The sequence below is a fragment of the Tamandua tetradactyla genome, chromosome 1, assembly GCF_023851605.1.
Source record: "Tamandua tetradactyla isolate mTamTet1 chromosome 1, mTamTet1.pri, whole genome shotgun sequence".
Classification (NCBI taxonomy): domain Eukaryota; kingdom Metazoa; phylum Chordata; class Mammalia; order Pilosa; family Myrmecophagidae; genus Tamandua; species Tamandua tetradactyla.
The window spans coordinates 90276644-90303225 of record NC_135327.1 but is presented as its reverse complement, the minus strand read 5'-3'; the positions used below and the strand labels follow the sequence as shown (position 1 = coordinate 90303225).

Below are 26582 nucleotides of genomic sequence, written 5' to 3'. Positions count from 1 at the left end.
CCTCCATTGTAACAATTGTTCCTCATTTATAGGCTGTCTTATAATAAATTGTCCTTTCTAAGCCCTACATTCTCAGTTTCTCATGAATTAAATTAAGATTGGTTTTAAAGAAAATAGATGCATTTTTGTACTTAAATTTTATTCCTTTGGGGTAAGAGTAGAGAATGGGGAATTCATGCTTAATTTGTACAGAATTTCTGTTTGGGGTGATGGAAAAGCTATGGTAATGGGTGGTGGTGATGTTAGCATAACATTGTAAACATAATTAATAGTACATTTATAATAATATTTTTTCATCAATATTTCATCACTAATACAATGTGTTAATTATTGGTGGTGGTGAGAACTCTGTATTTTCTGCATGATTTTTATGTAAACCTACAAATTCTCTAATTAAAAAAATGTATTAAAAGAAAAAGCAGGCCTAAGGAAAAAAAATTATTCATTTATACAAAGGCCAGTCTTTTCAACTTTTTTGGCAGCTCTGTAATAATATTTTAGATCAATTCATTATCTTTTACTATCAGTACAGTATTATTTGCCATTTTAAAGAGTTAACTATTATTCAATGACACACCGAATTCCTTGTATTGTTCAAGAAATAATTTGAGTAAAAGGTAACTATTATACACCTGAATGGCACAGGAAGTTAGATATTACAGTTTCACAAAAATTTTGTTCCAGTTCATGCTGTGAAGAGATTACAGTCCTAACAAATGGTTTAAACAGCCTACATCATCTGGCCTGGTTGTTTCCTCTGTGATGGCATCTCCTGCCTTGCTTTTCCTGGTTCATTCCATGCTGACCTCCACATGAATCCTTGAACATGTTGGGCCCATGGCCTCAGCTATCACTTCCTCACCCCAAATGTTCCTTTGTCCCCCCCCCAGATGATGTGACACTCCAGCTCGGTGAGGTGCAGAACCCTAAGTTGCCCATGGGAGTCTACACTTACCCTCCCCCTCAGCGTCCTCGTGCCTTAGGGAACTCAGCATTAAATAGCCAACAAAAATACCATGACAGGTGAGAAAGAGACCCTGAAAGAAATGAAAAAGCTTTATAGTTTAGTACCTGTAAGGCTGCCTTTCTTCCTGTCTTTTGAAGCAAGCAGGAGAGCTTTCTGCACTGGGCCTTGCAAATCCTGTAGCTGGTCCACAAATAAAGTTTATGCAGTAATAAAGAAGAGCTAATAATACATGCAGCAACCTGAACGAACCTCACAAACGTCAGGCTAAGTAAAAGGAGTCAGACAGAGACTACACATTACATGATTCCACTTATATCAAATTTCTAGGAAAGGTGAAACCATGGTCAGAAAGCAGAGCAGTGATCATCTGGGGGTAGGGATTAAGCACAAAAGCACAAGGGAGTTTTTGGATAATGGAAGGATTCTAAAACTGGGTTGTGGCAATGGTTTAAATATACAAATGTTTTAAATCACATTAAACTATACAGTTAATATGGCTGAATTTTATAGTATGCAAATTATACCTCAATAAAGTTATTTTTAAAAAAAGAATCAGAACTCCTTAGCCCTACGGCCTGCAACCCATCCACACATTTATGTTGGAATGGACCATGATCAGGCTGGCAGAGACTCAGCTAATGGCCCAGAATAGGCAACCCCTCCATCTATGGTCACAGGGTCATAGCCCTGAGGTTGAAAACACTTTGGGCAATTAAAGAAGCCCCTCTTGAATGTGATGAGGCATGTGATGGTTAAGTTCATGTTTCAACTTGACTAGGTTTTGGTGTCCAGTTGTTTGGTCAAGCAAGCACTGGCCTGATAGTTATGAGGGTTTTTCATGAATTTAAATCATTAGTCAGTCAATTGCATCTATGGCTGATACATCTACAATCAGCAATGGAGATTGCCTTCAGCAATGAGAGGAGCCTCATCCAATCAGTTAGAAAGAAGAATTTCAAAGGCTACTTCAGTCTGCCAGCTTCTCCTGGGGAATTCATCAGACCATCACAGTTCCCAAATTGCAGTCTGCCCTTGGAATTCAGACTTGCCAATCCCATGGTTGTGTGAGCCAATTCCTGTAATAAACCTCATTAAATATATCCTCCTATTGGTTCTGTTTCTCTGGAGTATCCTGTCTAATACAAGGAATAAAGGAAAAGTGGAACTCTATTGGTCAGTCTCTGTTTTTATGGGTCCTGCAGTTAGTTTTATAGTTATATTTGTAATAAAAAGAACTGAGAGCAATCTTACTGTGGTTGGCAGAATTCTAAGATGGCCCACTTAGATCCCTATCCACTAGTGTTTGCACCTGTATAATCCCCTCCGATTGAGTATAGGCATGACCTGTGACTTGCTTCTAGTCAATAAAATATGGCAAAATTGAAGGTATTTTGCAGATGCAATTTAGGTCCCAAATGGGTTGGTTTTGAGTTCATCAAAGGGGAGTTTAGGCATTAAGAGAGGTAGGGGCTGGCAGTCTGGCTCCATTCCCTCTGCCACCTAGGCTAATCCTCTCCTATGTGAGGCCAAGGCAGATGCTGATCTATTTCACTCCAGCATTAGAGAGGATCCCTCCAATAATTAGTCTCCATCATTATAAGCTTTAGTTTACCCAGCAGTTCTCAAGCTTTTAGCCTTAAAACCCCTTCACCAAACTCTTAAAAACTATTGAGGGAACTTCCAGGAAGATGGCAGATAGGATAGGCAGAGCTCATTCCTTCACTGTGGAGCAACAAGAGAAAGGTCAGAGAATGACTGGGACAGCAGTTCCAGGGTTCAGGTGACCAGAGGGGAACCACTGCATCATATACAGAGGACCTGGATGATAAAAGCAGAGAGGCTATGGCTGGGAGGTCTGAGTAAGTGCAATCAACTGGGGCCACCTCTGGGGACCCCTCTGAGCACCAGATGGATCAGTTAGCTGAGGAGCAAGCAATGCACTGCCACCTCGGTGGCCAGCTGGAGAAGACAACTCTCTCTGTCCCACAGCCTGGAGTTTCTGCATGGGAACCCAGAAGCCACCAGATGCATTTTATACACACACAGAGACTTAACTGTGGTGCCCAGTACCTACCCCCCACCCCCATCCCTGAGGCAGGCCACTGTGGACACCTGGTTTGGGGGAAGACTGGAGGGGCCTTACCACAGGGAGGGGGATGCAGAGCAGTGCCAATCTCACAGTTAGTTGGTGGCGCGAGAGAATCTCAGGGTCCCACTGCCCCCATCCTTTCTCCACAGAGGTCCAGAGGGCTCACTGCATGCACAAGCAGAGAGGCAAGTGTGGGGGAGCTGCATTGCAAAGACAGGCTCCCTTCCCCCATCCCTGAAGCCCACAGGTGCACACAGCCTGGGTCTTTCAGGCCTGTGAAAAGCAGGGTACTCCTAGGCTGGGAAAGTTGAACCTTTCAGTCCCGCGGTTTGAGGTCTTTCCACGCGGGAACTTAGGTATCTCCAGACCCATGTGCCCACAAGCAGGGTCTCAGCCGAGGCACACAATGCCCATCCCCCACCCTGGGACCACTGACTTCCAGCGTGCAAAGAGGTCTCTGGCCTTTACTGGATTGTTGACAGGTCTTGTCCCTGCCCAGTGGGCTATCCCAGTTCAGAAGCAGGTTTGTGGGGAATAGGTGACCCAAGACCACCACCTGCTGAGAAGAAAGGGGAAGTGCAGTCTGGAAAGCTGCTTTTCTGACTAGCCGCTAACAACCTTCTGCAAAGGGCTGTAGCCCCTGTGTTAGGCCCTGATCTTGGGTTAGCCGGAAATTACTGAGAAACCAAGTGCCAAAGGAGACCTTCAATGCAAACCCAAGCAACTACAAAATCTTAGACAAGCAAGGGAACTCTACATTCATAATAACTTTATCAAGAAAATCAAATGTGAAGAAGCCAACAAAAAAATCACTAAGCACATGAAGATGCAAGAAGATGACCTAAAAATGTGAAGAGTCACAGAATTTGAAACAACTAATTAAAAGTATTCACACAAATCTCCTATGTAACGTCATTGAGCTGGCTAAAGAGATGAAGGAAATCAAGAAAACATTTGAAGAACATAAAGAAGAATTTGAAAAAATAAATAGAAAAATAGCAGCTCTTATGGAAATGAAAGACATGGTAAACCAAATTAAAAAACATACTAGAGGCCGGGCCACAGTGGCTCAGCAGGCAGAGTTCTCACCTGCCATGCCAGGGACCTGGGTTCAATTTCCAGTGCCTGTCCATGCAAACAAAAAAAAAAGGAAGAAAGAAAAAAAAAATATATATATATATATATAGAGAGAGAGAGAGACGAGTAGATTTGAAGAGGCAGAAGAAAGAATAGGCAAACTAGAGGACAGAGCAAATGAATTTGAAAACACAAAAAAACAAATGGTGTAAAAGATGGAAAATTTTGAATAAGAGCCCAGGAAATTATTGACAGCACTAAGCACACAAATATTAGAATCATTTAGTGTCCCAGAAGGAGAAGAGAAAAGGGCTAGGAAGGTTATTTGAGGAGATAATTGAGAAAAACTTCCCAACCTCTATAAAAGACAAAAATATGCAAATCAAAGAAGCCCAATGAACTCCAAATAGAATAAATCCAAATAGACCCACTCCAGGACATATATTAATCAGACTATCAAATGTTGATGAGAAGAAGAGAGTCCTGAAAGCAGCAAGAGAAAAGTGATTCACCAAATACAAGGGAAGCCACATAAGACTAAGTACTGACTACTCATCAGGTACCATGGAGGCAAGAAAGCAGTGGTACAATATAATTAAAATTCTGAAAGAAGAAAATTATCAGCCAAGAATTCTTTGTCCAGTAAAACTATCCTTCAAAAATAAGGGAGGGTTTTAAGTTTTCACAGATAAACAAATGCAGAGAGAATTTGTTTACAAGAGACCTGCCCTGCAAGAAATACTAAAGGGAGTTCTGTCAGTTGGAAAAAAAAAAAAGACAGGAGAGAGAAGTCTGAAGGAGGGCAAAGAATTGAAGAGTATCAGTAAGGGTAATTTAAAGGATAAAAGGAGAGAGAAAAAAATAGATCTGACAAATAAAAACCAAAGATTAAGATGATTGAATCAAGAACAGCCTTTACAGTAATAACTTTGAATGTTAATGGATTAAAGTCCCCAATTAGAAGACACCAACGGATTAAAAAATATGATCCATCTAAATGCTGTTTAAAGGAGACCCATCTTAAACCCAAAGATACAAATAGGTTGAAAGTGAAAGGATGGAGATAGATACTCCATGCAAATGGTAACCAAAAGAAAGCTGGAGTAGCTATACAAAATCATGCAAAATATTTAAGACTTTGCATCTTAAATGCAAAGATGTCATAAAAGAGGAAGGACACTGTATATTAATAAAAGGGACAATTCACCAAGCAAAAAATAGCATCATAAATGTTTATACACCCAATCAAGGTGCTCCGAAGTACATAAGGCAAACACTGGCAAAACTGAAGGAAGCAACAGATACTTTTACAATAATATTGGTGACATCAACACCCCACTCTCTTCAATAGATAGAACAACCACACACAGGATCAATGGAGAACATAAGCAATATGATAAATGAATTGGACCTAACAGACATAGATAAATCATTGCACCCCAAAATACGAGGATATATATTCTTCTCAAGTACTCATGAAACATTCTCCAGGATAAATCATATGCTGGAACACAAAATAGCTCTTAATAATTTTAAAAAGACTGAAATCATTCAAAGCACCTTCCCTGATCCTAAAAGAATGAGGCTGGAAATCAACAACCATTGAAGAACCAGAACTTACGCAAATATATGGAGGTTAAACAACATGCTCTTAAACAATCAGTGGGTCAAAGAAGAAATTTTAAAAGGTCAGTAAATATCTGGAGTTGAATGAAAATGAGAATATGACAGCAAAACCTACAAGATGCAGCAAATTTCCTTTGAGGGAAATTTATAGCACTTACATTTAAAATGAAGAAAGAACTAGAGCCAAAGACCTAACTGAACAACTCAAGAAATTAGAGAAAGAGCAGCCAACTAACCCTAAAGTAAGCAGAGGAAAAGAAATAACAGACAGCAAAATAGAAATAAATGAATTGAAGAATAAAAAATATGGAGAGAATCGATAAAGCCAAAAGTTGGTTTTTGGAGAAGATCAACAAGATTGACAAACCATTAGCTAGACTGTCATAGTCAAAAGGAGAGAAGACACAAATACAGGAGATCAGAAATGAGAGGGGTCATTACCATGTACCCCAAAGAAATTTTTTTAAAAATTGTAAGAGGATACATGAACAACCGTATGCCACAACTAGACAACTGAGATGAAATGGACAACTTCCTAGAAACACACAAAAAAAACATTACTGACTCGTGGAGAAATATAAGACCTCAAAAAATCTATCACAACTAAAGAAATTCAATCTGTCAGCAAAAACCTCTCTACAAAGAAAAGCCCAGGGCCAGATGGCTTCACGGGGGAATTTTACCAAGCATTCTAAGAGTTAACATCAATCCTGCTCAAACTCTTCAAATTTTTTGAAGAAAAAGGAACACTAACTAACTCATCCTATGAAGCTAACATCACTCTAATACCAACACTGATAAACATACTACACCAAAGGAAAACTACAGGCCAATCTCCCTGATGAATTTAGATACAAAAATTCTCAAGAAAATATTTCCAAATCGTATGTCAATGGCACATTAAAAGAATTATGCACCATGATGAAGTGGAACTTATTCCAGGAATGGGGGTGATTCAACACATGAAAATTAATTAATGTAATACAACACATTAGCAAATCAAAAAAAATTGCATGACCTTCTCAATCGATGCTAAAAAGGCACTCTCAAAATTCAGTACTCTTTCTTTATAAAAACTCTTCAAAATGTAGAAATCAAAAAGACTTCCTCAATATGATAAAGGGCATATATGAAAAACCCATAGCCAATATTATATTCAATGGTAAGAGACTGAAAGCCTTCCCCTAAGATCAGGAGTAAGGCAAGGATGCCCACTGTCACCACTGTTTTTCAACAGTATGCTAGAAGTTCTAACTAAAGCAATTAGGCAAAGAAAAGAAATAAAAGACATCTGAATCAGAAAGGAAGAAGTAAAACTCTCATTATTTGCAGATGACATGATCCTATATTTGGAAAATCCTAAGAAATCTATGACAAAGCTACTTAAGCTAATAAATTAAGCAAAGTGGCAGGATACAAGATTAATGTGCAAAAATCAGTAGTGTTTCTATTCACTAGTAATGAACTAATCAAGGAGGCAATTAAGAAAAAACTCCCGATCACAATAGCAACTAAAAAAATCAAGTATCTAGGAATAAACTTAACCAAAAATATAAAGGACAAGTCCACAGAAAACTACAAAACATTGCTAAGAGAAATTAAAGAAGACCTAAATAGATGGAAAGATATTCCATGTTCATGAATAGGAAGGCTAAATGTCATTAAGATGTCAATTCTACCCAAATTGATCTACAGTTTCAATGCAATACCAATCAAAATTTCAACAACCTACCCTGCAGATGTGGAAAAGTTAGTTATCAAATTTATTTGGAAAGGAAAGAGACCTCGAATAGCCAAAAACATCCTAAAAAGGAAGAACAAAGTGAGGCGACTTACACTTCCTGACTTTAAAACTTATTATAAAGATGCAGTAGTCAAAACAGCATGGTATGGGCACAAAAGTAGACATATTGATTAATGGAACTGAATAGGGAGTTCAGAAATAGACCCTCAGATATATGGTCAGCTGATTTTTGACAAGGCCCCCAAATCCACTGAACTGGTACAAAATAGTCTCTTCAATAAATGGGGCTGGGAGAACATACACAAAGGAATGAAAGAGGACCCCTACCTCACCCCCTATTCAAAAATTAACTCAGTAAATCAAGGACCTAATTATAAGAGTCATTACTGTGAACTCCTAAGAGAAAATACAGGCAACATTTTCAAAACCTAGTGATAGGAGGTAGCTTCTTGGACCTTACACCCAAGGTACAAGTAATAAAAAGAAAAAATAGATAAATGGAAGCTCCTCAAGATTGAACCCTTCTGTGCTTCAAAACACTTTGCCAAAAAGGTTCATTGGCAGCCAACTCAATGGGAAAGAATATTTGCTAAGCATATATCTCACAAGGGTTTGATATATAGTATATATTAAGAAATCCTACAACTCAACAATAAAAGGACAAAAAATCCAATTTTTAAATGGGCAAAAGATATGAATAGACATTTTTCCAAAGAGGAAATACAAATGGCTAAAAAGCACATGAAAAGGTGTTCATATTCATTAGCTATTAAGGAAAAGCAAATCAAAACCACAATGAGATATCATCTCATACCTATAAGAATGGCTGCTATTAAACAAACAAACTACAAATGTTGGAGAGGTTGTCATGACCTAGGAACACTTATTTGCTGCAGGTGGGAATGTAAAATTGTACAGCTGCTATGGAAGAAACTTTGGCAGTTCCTCTGGACACTAACTACTGAGTTGTCCTACAACCCAGCAATTCCACTTCCCAGTATATACCCAGAAATCTGAAAGCAGGGACAGGAAAAGACATTTGCACACCAATGCTCATAGCAGCATTATTCACAATTGCCAAAAAATGGAAACAAGCTAAGTGTTCAACAGATGAGTAGATAAACAAGATGTGGTACATACATACGATGCAATATTATGAAACAGTAAGAAGGAATAAAGTCCCGAAGCCTGTAACAACATGGGTAAACCTTGAGGACATAACACAAGTGAAATGTCAGACAAAAAGACAAATATTGTTTGATTTCACTAATATGAACTAACTAGAATATGTAAACTCAGAACATAAAAACATAGAATGTGGGTTCATTTCCCGGTGCCTGTCCATGCGAAAAGTAATAATAAATAAATAAATAAATAAATAAATAAATAAAACCTAGAATATAGTGTACCCAGAGATAGACAGGAACTAGAGATGGAGTTGTGGTTACTTAATAAGGACAGAGTTGTTAATGAGGTTGAACTTAAATGTTTGGGAATGGATAGAGGTGTGGGAGCTTGTTATTGGGGTTACAAGTAATAGTGCTGTATTGTAGTTGAATTTGGTTGAAAGGGGTTATTTAAAGTCATATATGTCATCGAATAACCACACAAGTATAAATGTTTTTCATGAACTATTTCAATGGTATGACACTTGTAGAGTCAATTGCAGAGTGGTATATGGGAGGAAATTACCTATGGTAAACTACAGACTGTAGTTAACAGCAATTTCTTAGTATTTTTCATCAGCAGTAACAGGTGTACCACCAACAGTAGGGGTCAATAATGGGGTGGGGATAAGAGATATGGGATGCTTTGGGTTTTCTTTTAGTGTGTTTATCTGTTACTTGTCTCTTTGGAATAATGAAAATGATCTAAAATTGAGTGTAATAATGATTGCACAACTCAGCCAATGTACTGTGAGATGTTGACTGTATGCATTCTTTGGATGCAATATATATGTGACGATATCTCAATAAAATCTGCACAAAAAAGGGAGGGTGTTACCCTGGGTGGGCTTGACCTGATAAGGTGAAAGCCCTGCTGGTGGTCAGGGATTCTCTTTGGTAGCTTGTTGAAGTAGGGATTCTCTTTGGTAGCTTGTTGAAGTAAGTAGCCATGTTGAGAAAGCCCAAATGGCAAGTAACCATGGATGGCCTCTAAGGAGTTGAGGGCAGCCTTTAGCTGAATGCCAGAAAAAAGCTGGAGTCCTCAGTTATACAGATGCAAGAAAATGCATTTTGCAAATAGCTGGAATGAGCTTAGTAGCAGACTCTTCTCCAGAAGACAGTACAGTCCAGCCTACACCTTGTTTGCAGATTGCAGCCTTGTGAGACACTCAGCAGAGTATTCAGCTTAGCTGTGCCGAGCTCCTGACCCACAGAAACTGAGATAATGTCATTTTTTAGCCACTAAATTCATGGTGATTTGTTACACAAGAGAAATATTATTCTTAACCACCGGAACGAGGCATCCTTAAATTTTTCCAAACCTTAGACAGATGCTTATCTCTATAAAGTAACTGAGCCTTTATTAAAGTAGACTATAAGTGTGGCAGCTGTAGTCACTGAAACGAAAATCATGATCTATAGTCTGATGACTGGAAATGACCTTATGAGGGAAATGGGATGGGATTTGAAAGCAGTTCACCCCATAAACATCAGAATAGGTGGTCACCGTAGCTTCAAGATGGTAAGGTAAGAAAAGAGCCTAGCACAAAATAGGGCATACAATAGGTGCTCAATAAATGTTCATTTACTCTCTACCCATATGCAGACTCCCCTTCTCTGCCTAGCCCAAAACATAAGTGCATTTTAACAATAATTTTCTAGAAACAATAGATACAGTTCCGTTTTCTAACCTAGAGTAGGAGGGTTCCTGTAAGGCCAGCAAAACAATGTATCACCAAGCCAGTGACTGACTCCCCGAAACTCTTATTACAGAGCTTTACATGGCCACCCAGTTTCCACCAAGGTGACTTGGTCTTCCTGCAGGTGAGCTCACCCAATCTGGCTGCCCTGCATTAAAGAGCAATAAGCAACCAAAAGTTGCAGGTTGCAGGCTAAATTTATAACAAAGAAGGATTATAAAACCTCTTCTCTTACACAACCAGAGCTTTGAGGAAGCTATCAAGAAACCATCAATGAACCTGTAAGGAAATCTCTTCAAATTCTCTTTCTTTTATGCCAGGGACTTTTCCAAGTTCCTCCACAGAGGCAGCCCTCAGGGTGGTTTGTGGCCTCCTGAGAGTTTTCTAGGATATAGCTGAGAGTTCATGAACTGCTCCAGGCTGTGACTGGGGATGTCAAGTTGGATGGGGCATGTCCTGGCTCTCAAGGACTCAGGCCAGGAGACAGACCATCGCATACAACAAATACTCTTGCTCTACTAAAGGCATAGAGGAGTGATATGAGAACACAGATGAGTGATACAGAGGTGGAGGGGTGGAGGGAAAGTTTCAGAGAGGTGATCCCAAAGTAAATTCACACAGAAATATATGAGAGGACTAAAATTGACTTTTGCACTCTCTGGAGAACTGTTTTGCTAAGAACATTTAGAGCAAAGCATTTTCATGACATCTTATTTGTACATAAGTAAATCATCTGTCAATTAGAGCTGGCTCCTCTGTTCATTAAAGTGGATTCTAGTGAGCTCTGTTTAGATACTCTGCTAGCAAAAAGTTCCTTTACTTTGTAGGCAATAAAACATTTCTCTTTTGAGTTCATGTCACTGATGAATTATGGATATTTAGCCAAGTCTGTCTTGTGGCATATCTTTGTATTGTCTTTTTTTTCTAACTTTTTATTTTGGAGATTTTTTTAATACAACCAAAAATAGACAAAAATAATAATATAATGAATCTCACATACCCATTGCCCAAACCCAACAACCATCAACTCTCAGACACTTCTGCCCTCCCTACACCTGCTTCCACTTCTTTCCCTCCTGTATAATCTTGAAACAAACCCAGATATCATATAATTTCACTTAAATGCCTCAGAATGTATCTCTATAACATAAAGAGCTTCTCTCTCTTTCTCACTTAAGAGAACCATAATATAATCATAAATAAACCAAGTTAAGAACGCTGTCCCAATGTCATCAAATATTCAGTGTTCAAATATCCTATCACCAAAATGTCATAAATGACTATTGGTTTCTTTCTTAGTTTATAGAATCGGGGTTCACTAATATTTGCACATGGCCCTTGATCGATGCCTATAAATGTCTTAAATTCTGCAGGTATCACCTCTACTCTTTTTATCTTCTTTGCAATATATTCATTGAGTTTATTGCCTTTAAGATGGTTTAAATCTCTTGCATGAGAGGTTCTGAATGGAGCTTGGAGGAGTTTATAAATTATATTATAGAAGAGAGCATTTTTCTATTCTTCATCTTGGTCTCATTTTATAAATGCCCATTCTGGAGTGGGGATAGAAACATCCATGTCCTCATCCCCAGAGCTTCCAGTTGGGTATCATGACATCAAATACAGCTTCCTCAGATCCAAGAAGTCAGACAGGTACTGTCATTTTTAAAGTCACTCCAGAATCCCAAAGGACCAAAACCACTGAGAGAGTACCCCACCCAGGAATGCTGTACAGATTCTGGTAGAACCCTTGGCACTTTTCATCCTTTTCATGCTCTTCTGTCTCTACAATATCTATGGGTCCCTACAACTTTCTAAGATTTTTTTGAATTCTAAATCTTTGCAAAGTCAGCTCTGATTTCATAGCTGCCTCCCATTTCGTCACTCAAGGACTTCTACCTGTTTCATAGCTAGATGACTGCTGAGGTCCCCCCAAAGCATGATTTTATGATCAAGATGGATTATTATGACATCTAAACCTCTTAGAAAAGGCCTAACTACCAAGTAATTTGAGGATAATAAATACACAGGTTCCCGGGCCATCCCCTTGCGCTTCAAGGAATATACAAATATTTGGCCAGTAAAATGAACTTGAGAATCCTCTAGAAAGAGGAGAACCTTTGGTTAATTACAGTTGTTGGGGAGCTGTTCTTCAGTTATCTCCCAGCAATCTCTGTATTTTTCTGAATTTTAAGAGTTAGTAAAACTCCTTGCAGGGGAAGAACCTACACCCATGGGTTTGGGATGGCCACACAACCTGTCCCAGAGTCCTGCCTGGGAATCAGGAGATCTGGATTCCAGCTCTGTCTTTGTCTCTCATTTGTCACGAGATCTCACACCAGATGCTTTCCCATTTGTGCAATGACTGGAAGTTGGACGAGGTCAGGGATGACAAATAAATGCCTCACTGCCTCTCTGCAATGCAACACCCAGGGCATACATGCTCACCAATCACAGTACTCTTTCCCGTTTTTTGCAGAAACATCTTCTACCCAGCCTTCTAGACAACTGTCACCATTCAATGAGAGCTGGACAAAAAAGGACACATGCTTGCTATCCATGGTCAAGAAGATCTCTACAAGGTCTATGGGTCCCCACAACTTTTTAAGATTTTTTAAAATTCTTAATCTAAATCAAAGTCAACTCTGATTTCATAGCTGCCACCCATTTTGTCACTCAAGGACTTCCACCTGTTTCAGAGCTTTAACACCTAAACGCAATTACATCAGAACCAGGAGCTCTTTGTCCCTGATGGGCAACTGCCCCCTCCCAAAATATTGCGGCTCTTGCAGTCCTACAAGGCGCCCAGGTAACTGACCACCACTTCTTTACCCCTCTTACCTCCCCCCAAAAAAACAAAACGCTTCAGGACACCAGAACTGGCTCTGTCACATGATAATACAGAATCTAAGGAAGGGAAGACTGCTGAGATCATCTCAGTCCTAAAGCAGACCAGTATCCCTTAGCCCTCACCACAGACAAAGTAAATGGAAAACAATCAGCCCTGCCCAAGCACACACATGGTGAAAGGATTGTGAGTGAAACCAAAGAAAAGAGTGTAACAACACTGTTCCCTTTCCTAAGATGTGCTCTTCCCCACCCCTGTTCTCCAGCTCCCACTTCTTACCAAATCTGGTCAGCTCCTCCCCATGCTTCCAGATTCAGCAAGATCCAGCTGGATGCTGCTACCTCTCAGCTTTCCCTGCCTCCCTATATACAGTTGAATGAATTGCTCCCTCATCTGAGCCCACCTAGCAGTTTGTTCCTATTTCTAAAATAGCTCTTAATGTGCTATTTATAGTTATCTGTTTATTCATCTGACTTCCAGGTAGGCATAAGCTCCCCAGGACAGGGACCATGGCTTATTTATCTTTGCAGTCCCCTGGTTTATCCCAGAATCTGACAAAAGGAAGGTACTCAACAAATATCAACTGAAGTAAAATGAAATTTAACTACACCCATTGTCATCACTGCCATTTTATGAAACAGATACTCCCTGATGGAACTGTTTCATAAATACTAGAGATGGATTTTCTAAGTCTCCATTGAATCTATGGTATAAATTTATTTCCAAAGTTTTCCCATAGTGCTCTTGAATGTTAAAGTATAATCTATGTGGCCACGAGTCTTTCATTTCACTGGAATGTGTTCCTCACTGAGAGGAAATCCATGGTAATATCTTGAGTGATGGCTATAGAATAGGATGCAATTTATGGAGAGTGGACAATGGGAGAACCAAGAAAGACTTCCAGGTGGAAAAAAATCCCACCTTTGATCAGAGGGTGGATCAAAGATCTGTCAGGGACAACTTAAGAGGACAGGGATGGAAAGTTGGATCAGATGATCACTGCTTTAGTTTGTAAGCTGTTGAAATGCAATATTCCAGAAATGGAACGGCTTTTTTAAAAATGGAATTCAACAAGTTACAAGTTTACAGTTCTAAGCCTATGAAAATGTCCAAACTAAGGCATCCAGGGAGATCAATGGGTCAGGAACACCTATGTCAGCTAGATAGTCAAGTGGCTGCCATCTGCTGGTCCCTTGCTCCTGGGCTCCATCGCTTTCAGCCTCTGTTCCTGTGGGGGTTCCTCACTTTGCTTCTCCAAGGTTGATTTTCATCTCTTGGCTTCCCTTGGCTCTCTCTCCAGGTTCTGACTTGCTTAACATCTCATGGCAACATCTACTGGGCTCCAAGCATCTAGAAACATATGTGTCAGCTCTGCTCTGAAGTTCCTATTGGCTCTCTCTCTGTTGGCTCTGTCATTTCTGTCTTTTCTGACTTTCTCCAAAATGTTTCCTCTAAGACCCACCTGGATTGGGTGGAATCACATCTCCATCTAATCAAAAGGCCACATCCACAGTTGGGTGTGTCACATCTTCAAGGAGATGATCTAATCAGAAGTTTCCAACCTGCAGTTCTGAATCAGGATTAAAGGAAATGGCTTCCAAAGGAGGGTGAAAGAATGATAGTTAATTGGTAAAATGTTAACCTTTGGGTAACTGATAAAACATATGTAGTAATTCTTTGTACTACTCTCCCAACTTCCTGCATCTGAAATTATTTCAAAACAAAAGTTTAAAAATAAAACAGGTGTTTGCTGGATAAAAGTAGGAGGGATTAGCATGGCCTGGGGCAATTAATAGGTATTCCATGTGTGGTTGGCTTTATTAGAGAAGGGATGGTCATGCTGGGGCCATGAGTTGTCCCTTAACTGAAGGTGTTCGAATGTTCTAGGCCAGTGCTCTTCAAATGTTCACATGCATGTGGGTCATCTGGGGAGCTTGTGAAATTGAGATTCTGGAGCAGGTCTGAGTGGGAATCCAGATTTTGAGTTTGTAACAAGCTCCCAGGTAAGGGGAACTGCTGGTCTGTGGCACGTGGTCATCGCCCACCGGCACATTTAATTGTGTGTGTGCATGTGTGTGTGTAGTCTCATATATACAAATAAAGCTTCTCATATTAAAAAAAAGAAGAAACGGCTTCCTCTACAAGATTAGCTCACGATTGAAACATGGCTTTTCAGGGTACATATTACTTTCAAATCAGCATGTTCACCAAGGCACCAGCCAACCCTCAGGGTTTAGAACTTCAGGAAATCAGAAGTGTTCTCATCAGAGACACTGGCCAACTGGCAAAGACCCCATAATGTCTTCTTGGGAAACAGTGTCTCCCGTGTACTGGGAGAGGAAGGAGAAAATAGGTACTGCTCCTTGTTAATTACAATGACCTGGCCTTGATGACCTTTATGAGAGAAAAGCCTGTTCTTTGCACCTAACCCTTATCATCCACACATGGACCCTGAGTGAAAGGAAAGTCATCCAAAATTTTGTTTGGATGAGCATGTTCCAAGCATATGCTCACAAATCACCACAGAAATTATAAAAATATGTCCCAGCTCCTCTTTCTACAATAGAAGTAACATGCACAGTTTGTCAGAAGCCTTTGGATGGAAAAAGAAAAACAGCCTCCTCACCCTGTAAATCAGCTGATGGTTTTTTGGTTTGCTTTGTTTAATATGCCATGGTTACCTAATCACCTACTTCCACTACTCCAATTTTGATTTTACAGATTTATATTGAATTAATTGTATCTGCTTCTCATATCTAAAAATAATTTTCTTTATGAATAGAGTATACTCCAGGCTCATTTCCATATCTAAGAGAAGGAACCATTCATTCCTGGGCTGGAAAAGGAAGAGGACAGCAGAGCTCACACGATGAACAGTCCTAAAGGGTCATGCTTGGTGACTGCCACATATCTTTAGTTGAGATCTACATACACTTTCCTAATCTGGAAAAAAAGCCCGTCTTCATCTCTGAGCAAATGATTTTTGTACAGAAACCTTAGATAACTTGCTGTGGCCCAGCAGCATACAATTCAGAGAAAATGTAAAATAAAGCACATTTATTTTTAATTTAAATTTGACCCATCTTTTGTAAATGTTATCTTTCCGGTGTTAGCTCTAGGAACTGGCTTCGAAATGAAAACATTTTAAGATAAAACTCATCCTAGTGTCCTTTGGGGGAAGTAAGTGTTAGAAGAGTTTTAGAAAAGTAATGTTCAAATAGAGCTGGGTGCCCAGCTTAGAGGGAAAGCCCTTAAGTCAGCAAATTCATCAGCCCCTCTCCTCCCTTTGCCTCCCTAGATAGCACTTTTACACCAGGCACCTAGCATTTCTTGACCTGCAGTGCCACCTGGTGATTATATCCATCCACTGTTGTAACACGTGGATAACTGGAGCCTGGACCTGTCCCCAATCCCTGTGTGCTGGGTAGGCATTTATCTGATCTCCTGATGTTAGTCCTGGGACGCGCATGAAGAAGTCAGAAGTGTTCGACTCCATCTGGGGCATCCAGCGGTCATGTGCTTACGAGGTTGTGTCTCATGGCCAATTTGCAATTGTGAAGTTTTCCAAATTGTACAAAGGGACAGGCAGTAGCCCTAGCAGCAGTTAGCTGACTCTGTACTCTTGACCAGGGAACGGTACTGTCTTCCTAGGAGAAAGAGCCTGGCATAACTCCTGCATCATCCAAGCAGATCCTAGAATTCTTTTTCTTTCTTCCTCCTCCCTGTCCCACTCAGTGTCTATCCACTGTCAAAGACTGTCCACTACAGGCTCAGGGCTTAGTAAACATCCCCAAACCAGATCCAAAGATCTGCCCTTGCCCTCAGAACAGGTTTGCCGAACACAACAGCATCTTTCCTTTTACAATCCCAGTAGGCGTCTTTGTTCTTTGAACATTTATTTTGACTTCAAAGGCCAGAGAGAGTGGGAACTGGGAAGGAACAATTCTTGTATACTGAGTAGCAGCACTATATCATTGCGTTCACATCATAGCCCATGTTACTTACTAGCGGGTGCCCTAGGGCGAGCTGCTCAGCTCCTCAACCTGCAGTTTCATCATTAGGAAGAGAACCTGATGATACAGGGTTGTGGAGAGGATAAAGTCATGGAAAGTTGGGCTCTGTAAGAAGACTAGATGAAAGTGGAGGGTGCAGTCAGGGACTGACTTGGGTCGGCATGGATGACCTCTACATTCCCAGAGCCTACAACAGAGCTGGGCACATAAGCACAGCCCACATTCACTGAGCATTCCCAGGTGCATGGCACTATGCTAACACATTAACTCATTTAATCTTCACATCTCTAGGAGCAAAAACTAGTATATTCCCTTTTTACAGATAAGGACACGGAGACCCAGGACGTTGTGTACTCTGATCAAGATCATACAATTGACTATGTGATGATATTGTGAGCCATTGATTGTGCACCATGCATGGAATGTTTGTATGTTAAGAATGTTCATGTTGGGTGGTGCGACAGTGGCTCAGCAGGCAGAGTTCTTGCTTGTCATGCCAGAGACCCAGGTTTGATTCCCAGTGCCTGCCCATGTAAGACAAAAAAAAAAAAGTTCATGTGTTGTTTTGGCTTGTCAATTAAAAAAATAAAAATTTTTAAAAATTTTTAAGTTTTTTAAAAAAAGATCATACAGTTGATAAATAGTAAAGTGAGGATTCAGATCCAGCACTTTATATCCCCCTTTCCTGCTTCATTTTTCTCCATTGCATATCTCATTATCTAACATTATATGTGTGTGAATAAATATGTTTATTACTTATTTTATGATCTATTTCTTCCACTAGAATGTAAATTCCATGGGGCAGGAATTTTGCCTATTTTTTGCCCTCTATATCTGCAATGTTTATATCAGTGCCTAGGACAAAGTAAGTGCTCAGTTAAAATTTATCGATTGAATGAATGAATGAATGTAGCTCCAACGCATACATGCTCAACTACTATGATATATGCCAGAAGAGCTTTTGTTCTTTTAAAGCTATTTAAATGTAAACTGTATAAATGTAAAGGATTGTTATTAAATATTTTAGCTTTGACCCAAATCATTGCTTTCTCTTCTGTTCCATTCAGCTCAGTTTCCTCACTGTCCCCAGTATAACTCCATCATTTCCATGACAGAGGTTTTGCTCATGCAGTCCCTCCACCTGGAATGCCCTCCTTCCTCCCTACCCCAGTCCTATCCATCCTTCAAGATCAACTCAAACCCCGCCTTCTCCAGGAAGTCCCCCAAACTTCCAGCTGACACACATCTGTCTGTCCTCTGAATTCTCCAGTAATTACAGGTATATTCATTTTGTTGTTTGTTTTAGATGAGGTAGAGTCCCCTTACTTGGTCATAGATTCCTGGGGAACAGTGATGATGCCTTCCATGTCTCTGACCCCCACAAAGAGCCCAGCAAAGATCAGACATACACTAAGTGCTCCATGACCTCCCCTTATAGGGCAGACCGCAACTGCTCAGCTCACTCTAGCTTGCTTGGAAGCCCTGGGCGTGGGGATTGACCTATCTGGAATGAATAGAAGCAACCAATGGGACATCTATGCTTTATCGCTAAATGCTAATTTTATTTGTGATCTATAGGTGTCTGGGAACAGAATATTATTAGTAAGATGAGAGACCTAAGGCAGGCTCTCCATCCCTATTTATTGCAATGGTTACCATTATTACAAGTGGTAATGAAACCTACCCACTGGATTTTAGAGGATAAAATGCAGTACCAAAAAAAAAAATATCTGTTTCCCTACCTTTTCCTCAAACATGTAGGTTTTATTTTGAAAACCAGTATAATCTGACTTACCTTGAAATGGAAGCAATGGGAGAGCATTAAGTGTTCCTCCTTTCCATTCAAATGTTGTGGAATGAAAGGTTAGTAGGAGGAAAAACCCAGGGCCGGGTCCCTGGGCACGCAACCTGTGCCACCACACAGGGCTCCACCCTCAGAAGCTGCAGTATTTGGTTTAATTCTCCATAATCGCTATCTTGAAATTCATATTAAGTTGTGAAGAAGCTGTCCAGCATTTTTACCAAGCGTTAGGCCCTGCAAATTATATAGCCAGTACTGAAGAAACCTTCAGGAATTAAAGAGAAAGGCACATTTTCTTGTGCTCATTGAAGGTGCAAGATTTCCACCTTGAACTCAGGGGCTCACGATTGGAAAATATGAAGACAGAAGCCATAGAACTCCTGGGTAACCTAGTAGTAACAATGGCGGTGGCAGCTAACACTTATCAACCACGTACTGTGTACTAAGCATGGTTTAAGAGCATTGCACCTATTAGTTCATTTAATATTGAAAACAACTACTAAGTACCTGTATTTGCAGCTTTGCTTAGGTTGAGACATGGAGGTAAAGGTAATTGTCCGGGTTCTCATAGTAGAATAATGGTAAAAGCAGGCATCCAGTCCATTTTTACCTCTAGATTGTACTTGGAGTCCCTCACAGGCTGCAAAGGCAGAGCTTGCATATCCCTGAGGAAGGAATCTCTGTCCACACCCTGCATATAACTGCCCCTTGATCCCCAAACACGCCAGCCATGCATTCCCCTCTCTCATCCTGCCCTCTGCCCTTCTACCCCTAGATGAAATTCCAAGCTCTCCACACACACCCCCCCCCCTTACTTTAACAACCACCTCAAACGCCCCTGATGACACATTCCCTAAATAGCCTTGGCAGAAAGAACCCCGCCCTTCTCTCTCCCCAAAGCTTTCCAGGCACTTTGCCCATTTCCCTCTTATACCTCTAATCGTGGTGCTCCATGCTCATTTCTTTACAAATGTGTCCCCCTTTCAAACAGTACTCCCTTGGCATTGCACCATGGAGATACTCAAAAATGTTTCTTAGATGAAAAAATAAGTAAGCCTGCTGTTTTGCCACAAGAAGTTAGAAATGGTTTAGTTCCTTTAGTCTTTCACTTGACAGTGCCTGCTATGTGCCAGACTCTGTAATTACAAAGATGGATAAAAAGCTCACTGTTCTGGAAGACTGGCAGGTTAACGTGCAATTTCAACACAGCAGAATTAGGGCAACAATAGAGGTGGCAGGGGAAGTGGCAGGAGCACAGAGGAGGGGCGCCTCATGACAGTAGGAGGATTATGGGGTAAGGTAAGATGATGTCCAAGCAAAATTAAAAGATAAGTAGGAGCCGGCCGGAAGGAGAAATAAGAAAAGACATCCTAACCAGAGAGAAGAGCATGTACAAGGTCATAGAGGTGGTATGTGTGTGTGTGTGTGTGTGTGTGTGTGTGTGTGTGTGTGTGTGTGTGTGTATAAGAGAGAAGGGGAGAAAGATGTGGGAAACTCTGGATATCTTTCTTCAATGGGTATCCTAGTGTTGTGCATACCACTCTATTAGAATTGTCAGTCTGGAACCTTGCACACCCGCCTCTGCATTGATTGTATCTCAGCCATATCGCTCTCAATGGCTTTGGTCACTTGATTTAGAATTTCATTTACCAAGAGGAAAGGATCCCCACTATTTTCTCCCTCATTTGGATCTCTCCACATCCTCATTCTGCTTGGATGTTCTAGGCCACACAGTTAATAATATATTTAGTTCATCCTCCACTCCTTGGTGGGGAGGAGGGGAGTTGGGTACTTAATCATCTGAAACTAGCAAGTAGCCCACAATACTTCCTGATCTGGTAATACAGCATCCTAATCAATCAAAATCCTCATTTAATGAAGAGGAACTCTGAGCAAATAGGCTAATTCCCAAAGGTAAAAGAATGCGAATGCAATTGGTATGTGGTCAGGTGGTGTGCTGGTTTGAAAGGATGTATGCCCCCCTAGAAAAGCCATGTTTTAATCTAAATCCCATTTTGTAAAGGCAGAATAATCCCTATTCAATACTGTATGTTTGAATCTGAAATTGGATCATCTCTCTGGAGATATAACCCAATGAAGAGTGGTTGTGAAGCTGGATTAGATGACGACATGTCTCCACCCATGTGGGTAGGTCTTGATTAGTTTCTGGAGCCCTATAAAAGAGGAAACATTTTGGAGAAAGAAAGAGATTTGGAGAGAGCAGAGAATGCTGCAGCACCACGAAGCACAGAGTCCATGAGCCAGGGACCTTTGGAGATGAAGAAGGAAAATGCCTCCCAGGGAGCTTCATGAAACCAGAAGCCAGGAGAGAAAACTAGCAGATGTTGCCATGTCCAGCTGAGAGAGAAACTCTGATTGTGTTTGCCATGTGCCTTCTCACTTGCGAGAGAAACCCTGAACTTCATCGGCCTTCTTGAACCAAGGTGTCTTTCCCTGGATGCCTTTGATTGGACATTTCTATAGACTTGCTTTAACTGGGACATTTTCTCAGCCTTAGAACTGTAAACTAGCAACTTATTACATCCCCCTTTTTAAAAGCCATTCTGTTCCTAGTATATTGCATTTGGGCAGCTATCAAACTAGGACAGGTGGTACCTGGTGAGCAGGGGATGGCCAATGTGCATGAGGCCTTTAGGGTAGAACATGCTGCCTTTGGGAGAAGAAAGTGCTCAGGGATGGGCACAAGGGAAGGAAGCCAATTATGAAACAAACCCATTCATGGGCAAAGATATAATAACGATAGCTAATGTGTATATAACATTTACTATGTGCCAAGTGCCATTCAACTTTCTCTATAAACAGAGTGACCGTATAATTTATTATCTAAGCCAGGAACACTTTCAGGAGTGAATTACATTGGAATCAAAGGCATAATCAGTGAACATCCTGGGACTAAAATGTATGCTCATCCCATTATGTATTTAACCCTGCAAGGTAAATTTATTATTATCCCCACTTTAAAGATGAGAAACAGGCACAGAGGCGCTAAAATAACTTGCCTGAGGCTACTCAGCAAGTAGCCAACAGAGCTGGTATTTTAGTTTCGATAGGCTGCAGATACAAATACCACAAACTAGTTTTGGCTTAAACAACATGAATTTATTGGCTCACAATTTCCGAAGCTGCGAAGCTTGTTTTCTCCCAGATTCTATTGCATTCAGGCTGGTGAGCAATCCTTCGTTCCTTGGCTTCCCCATTACATGTCTTCTCCTTTCTCTCCCTAGTTTCTCTTTATAAGGGACTTTCTCTTTATAAGGCCCCCAGTGATATGATTAGACGTCATGACATCTTTAGCTGAAAATAACATCTGCAAAAGGTCTTATTTACAATAGGTTCATACCCGAAGGGGCACAGCTTAAAATTTCAAATATGTCCAAGTTGGGGAATATATTCAGCCTACCACAGCTGGGATTCCAATTCAGGCATTCTTAACCACAGTCCTGTGCTGTCTTCTGTGGAGCCTAGTGTTATACCAAAACCCGGAATATTTCCTAGGATACAGAATAACCCAGAGAGAGCAAAGTGAAACCTAATTAATCTGAACTGGTTGTAAAGCCATGCTGAATTACAGAATAATTTTAAAGAAATGAACTTTTATTGCTTTTCAACACTTACAGAAAGATTACCAATAATTATAATTTCGTCAAGACTTAGGCTTTTTCTAATGTTTTTTTAATTTTAAAAAAAGTGGATTTGGGACTCTTCTTTTAACAAATGGATCAAAATGATACAAAATTGGCATATTAATTACATGTAAATAGCCACTTCTAAAGTGGTTAAGATGTTTTCTTTAGTAAGCTAAATGGCACACAAATGTACACTCATCTTTTTACCATTAACTGCTGCTGTTCACACCTGGCTGCCAGTTGAAAGTTGCCTATGACAAGATTAGCAGCTTCCCTGCTGAAAATCTATTTCTCTGAGGATTGACAATACCTGTAATGTCAGGATTTACTGATCCTATCTCTGTCCCAGGTAGTGTTCTACATGTTTTACATGGACTAAATCAGTTATTTCTCATAATGACCCCATTAGTTAAATGCTATTACTGTCCCCACATTATAAATGAGGAAATTGAGGCACATAAAGGGTAAATACCTTGCTCAAGGTTGTACAGCTTATAAGTGACATCTGGGATTCAGCACCCATACCTCTTTAACTTGGCCTGCCAGGCACCATGTAGTCTAGCCCCTCCTGCCTCATCTCACATCGCGCACACCATCTCCCTAATCTCTACATTCCAGCTACATGGACCTTACTTCACTTCCTCCTTGCAGAGCTCCTTTGTTGTTGCTGTTTCCTCTGCCTTGAACCCTATCCTCTGACTACCCACCTCCCAGCATCCCTTGCCTTTGCCTACCTAACCACTACACGTCCTTCCAACCTCCACTCCAATATCACTTTCCAGATACCCCAGGCCAGGTCTGGTCCCTGGGATACAGGCTCTCATAGCACCTAAGAGTTTCCTTCATAGCACTTTTCAGTTCATGAATAATAACAATTTATGTGAATCATTCTTTGATTAATGCCTGTTTCTCCCCCTAGTTTGTATCTCCAGGAGATCAGGTACTATGTCAGCTTTTGTTACCCATTGTATTCCCAGTGTTTATTGAGTCCCTGGCTACTGTGCATACTCAGTCAGCATTCACTGAATGAATGGCATGGATGGATGGTTTAAAAAACAATGGCTGCAAAATTAGGAAAACAATTTCATTTAATATGGTACAGAAAAGAACAAAAAATACTTAAGGATAAATTTAATGAAATGCAAAACTCATACCTCAAAACTACAAAACATTGCTAAAAGACATTAAAGAAGACCCACATAATGAAAAGGCATCTCATGTTCATGGGTTGGAAGACTTAATACTGTTAATATAGCAATACTCCTCTATCAACACAATCCCACTCAAACTCCCAGGTGGCTTTTTTGCAGAAACTGACAAGCTGATACTAAATATATGGAAATACAAAGGACTCAGAATAGTCAAAATAGTCTTGAAAAAGAACATAGTTGGAGGACTCACAACTTCCCAATTGTAAAACTTACTAAAAAGCTATAGTAATCAAAAAAGTGTGGTACTGGAACAAGGATTGACATATAAATCAATGCAACAGAACTGAAAGTCTAAAACAAACCCATACATCTATTGTCAGTTGATTTTGTTCACAAGCGTGCTGTGGTGGTTTGAAGCTGCACATACCCCCAGAAAAGTATGCTCTTATAGTTAATCTATTCTTGTATGTGTTAACACATTGTGAGTAAGATTTTTGGTGAGGCTGCTTAAGTAAGTTAAGTGTAATCCACCTCATTCAGGGTAGGATGTAATCCTCTTACTGGAGTCCTTAATAAGAGAATGAAATTCAGACACAGAAAGAGAAAACCATGTGCTGTAGTTTGAAAGCTGCCGGAATGCAATATATCAGAAACAGAACAGTTTTTAAAAGGGGGAATTTATTAAGTTGCAACTTTACAGTTCTAAAGCCATGAGGATCTGCAAATTAAAACAAGACTGTAGAAATGTACAAACTAAGGCATCCAGGGAAAGATACCTTGGTTTAAGAAAGGCCGATGACATTCAGGGTTTTTCTCTCTCTACTGGAAAGTCAGATGGCAAATATAGCAGCATCTGCTAGCTTTCTTTCCAGGCTTCTTGCTTCATGAAGCTCCCCGGGTGCATACTCCTTCTTCATCTCTCAGGGTCTCTGGCTGCATGGGCTCTGTGGTTCTCGTGGCTTTTCCATGGCTCTGCTTCTCTTTCCAAAAAAATGTTTCTTCTTTTAAAGGATTCCAGTAAGCTAATAGGTGGAGTCACATCTCCCTTGAATTGTGGTTAATACCCAGAGTTGGGTGAGTCCCATCTCCATGGAGATAATTTAATCAAATTTCCACCCGGCAATATTGAATGAGAATAAAAGGACATGCTTTTCTGGGGTACATCAGAGATTCAAACCGGCACACCATGGAAGCAAGAAGCTGAAAGGCATAAAACCCAGAAGAGAAGGGATAGACCAGCAGACACCACCATGTGTCTTGTCATGTGACAGAGGAATCCAGGATCACCAGAAGCTGGTCTTCTGGAAGAAAGCATCATCTTGATGAAGTCTTGATTTGGACATTTTTCACGGCCCCAAAACGTAAAACTTGTAAGCTACTAAATTCCCACTGCGAAAATCCAATCCATTTTATGATATCTGCTCTGAGCAGTTTAGCAAAGTAAAACAGACGCCAAGACAATTCAATGGGAAAGCAAATGGTTTCCAACAAATGGTTCTGGGACAACTAGACATTCACATGCAAGTGAATGAAGTTGGACCCCTTCCTCAAACCATATACAAAAATTAACTCAAAATTGAGCATAGACTTAAATGTAAGGGTTCAAACTATGGAAACTCTTAAAAGAAAATATAGGAGTAAATCTTCATGACCTTTGGTAGACAAAGCCTTCTTAAATATCATACTATACACAAGCCACAAAAGAAAACAAAAGGGTTCATGGGTGGTTCAGTGACAGACTGCTCACCTACCACACAGGTGACCTGGATTCAGGTCTCATACACCCCACTCCCCACCAAAAAAAAAAAAAAGGTAAAATAAAGTGTAGAAGAATTAGACTTACCAAAATTAAAAACTTTCATGCCTCAAAGAATACCAACAAGAAAGTAAAAACAACCTACATAATGGGATAAAATATTTGTAAACCATATATCTGATAAAGGACACATATCTGGAATATATAAAGAACACTTGAACCTCAAAGATGAAAAAGACAAACCAATTTTTTAAAAAGGGCAAAGAATCTGAATGGACATTTCTTCAAAGAAGATATACAAATGGACAGTAAGCAAACGACAAGGCACTCAATACCATTAGCCATCAGAGAATGAAAATCAAAATTACAATGAGATCACACTTCATACCCATTAGGATGGCTATAATAAAGACATACTACCAAGAGTTGGTAAGAATGTGGAGAATTGGAACTCTCATAAATGGCTGGTGGGAATGTAAAATTGTATAGCTGCTTTGGAAAACAGTCTGCAGTTCCTCAAAGGTTAAATATAGAGTTACTATGTGACACAGCAATTCCACCTCCAGTTATATACCCAAGAGAATTGAAAACGTACATCCACATAAAAACTTGTAAGCGAATGTTCACAGAAGCCCTGTTCATAAGAGCTCCAAAGTGAAAACAACTCAATGCCCATCTACTGATGAAAGAATAAATAAAATGTGCTGAATACATGCAATAGAATATTATTTAGCCATTAAAAAGAAGGACGTTAGGACACACAAAACAACAGGGACAAAACTTGAAAATAGGCTGTGAAAGAAGCCAATCACAAAAGGCCATATATTGTGTGATTTTATTTATATGAAATATCCAGAATAGGGAAATCTATAGTGACAGAAAGTAGATTTGTGGTTGCCTAGTGCAGGGGAGGAGAGGATTGGGAGGAAATGAAGAGTGACTCCTGGTGGATACAAGGTTTCCTGTTGAGGTGATGAAAGTGTTCTATCATTGATTG

The 26582-nt window shown here is 40.1% G+C and overlaps 1 protein-coding gene across 1 annotated transcript in view; it reads right to left on the bottom strand.

Annotated features, from left to right (window-relative positions):
• Positions 1-26582, bottom strand: part of PDE1C (phosphodiesterase 1C) — a 708660-nt gene that overhangs the window by 619656 nt on the left and 62422 nt on the right. The gene's annotated exons all lie outside the window — the stretch shown is intronic.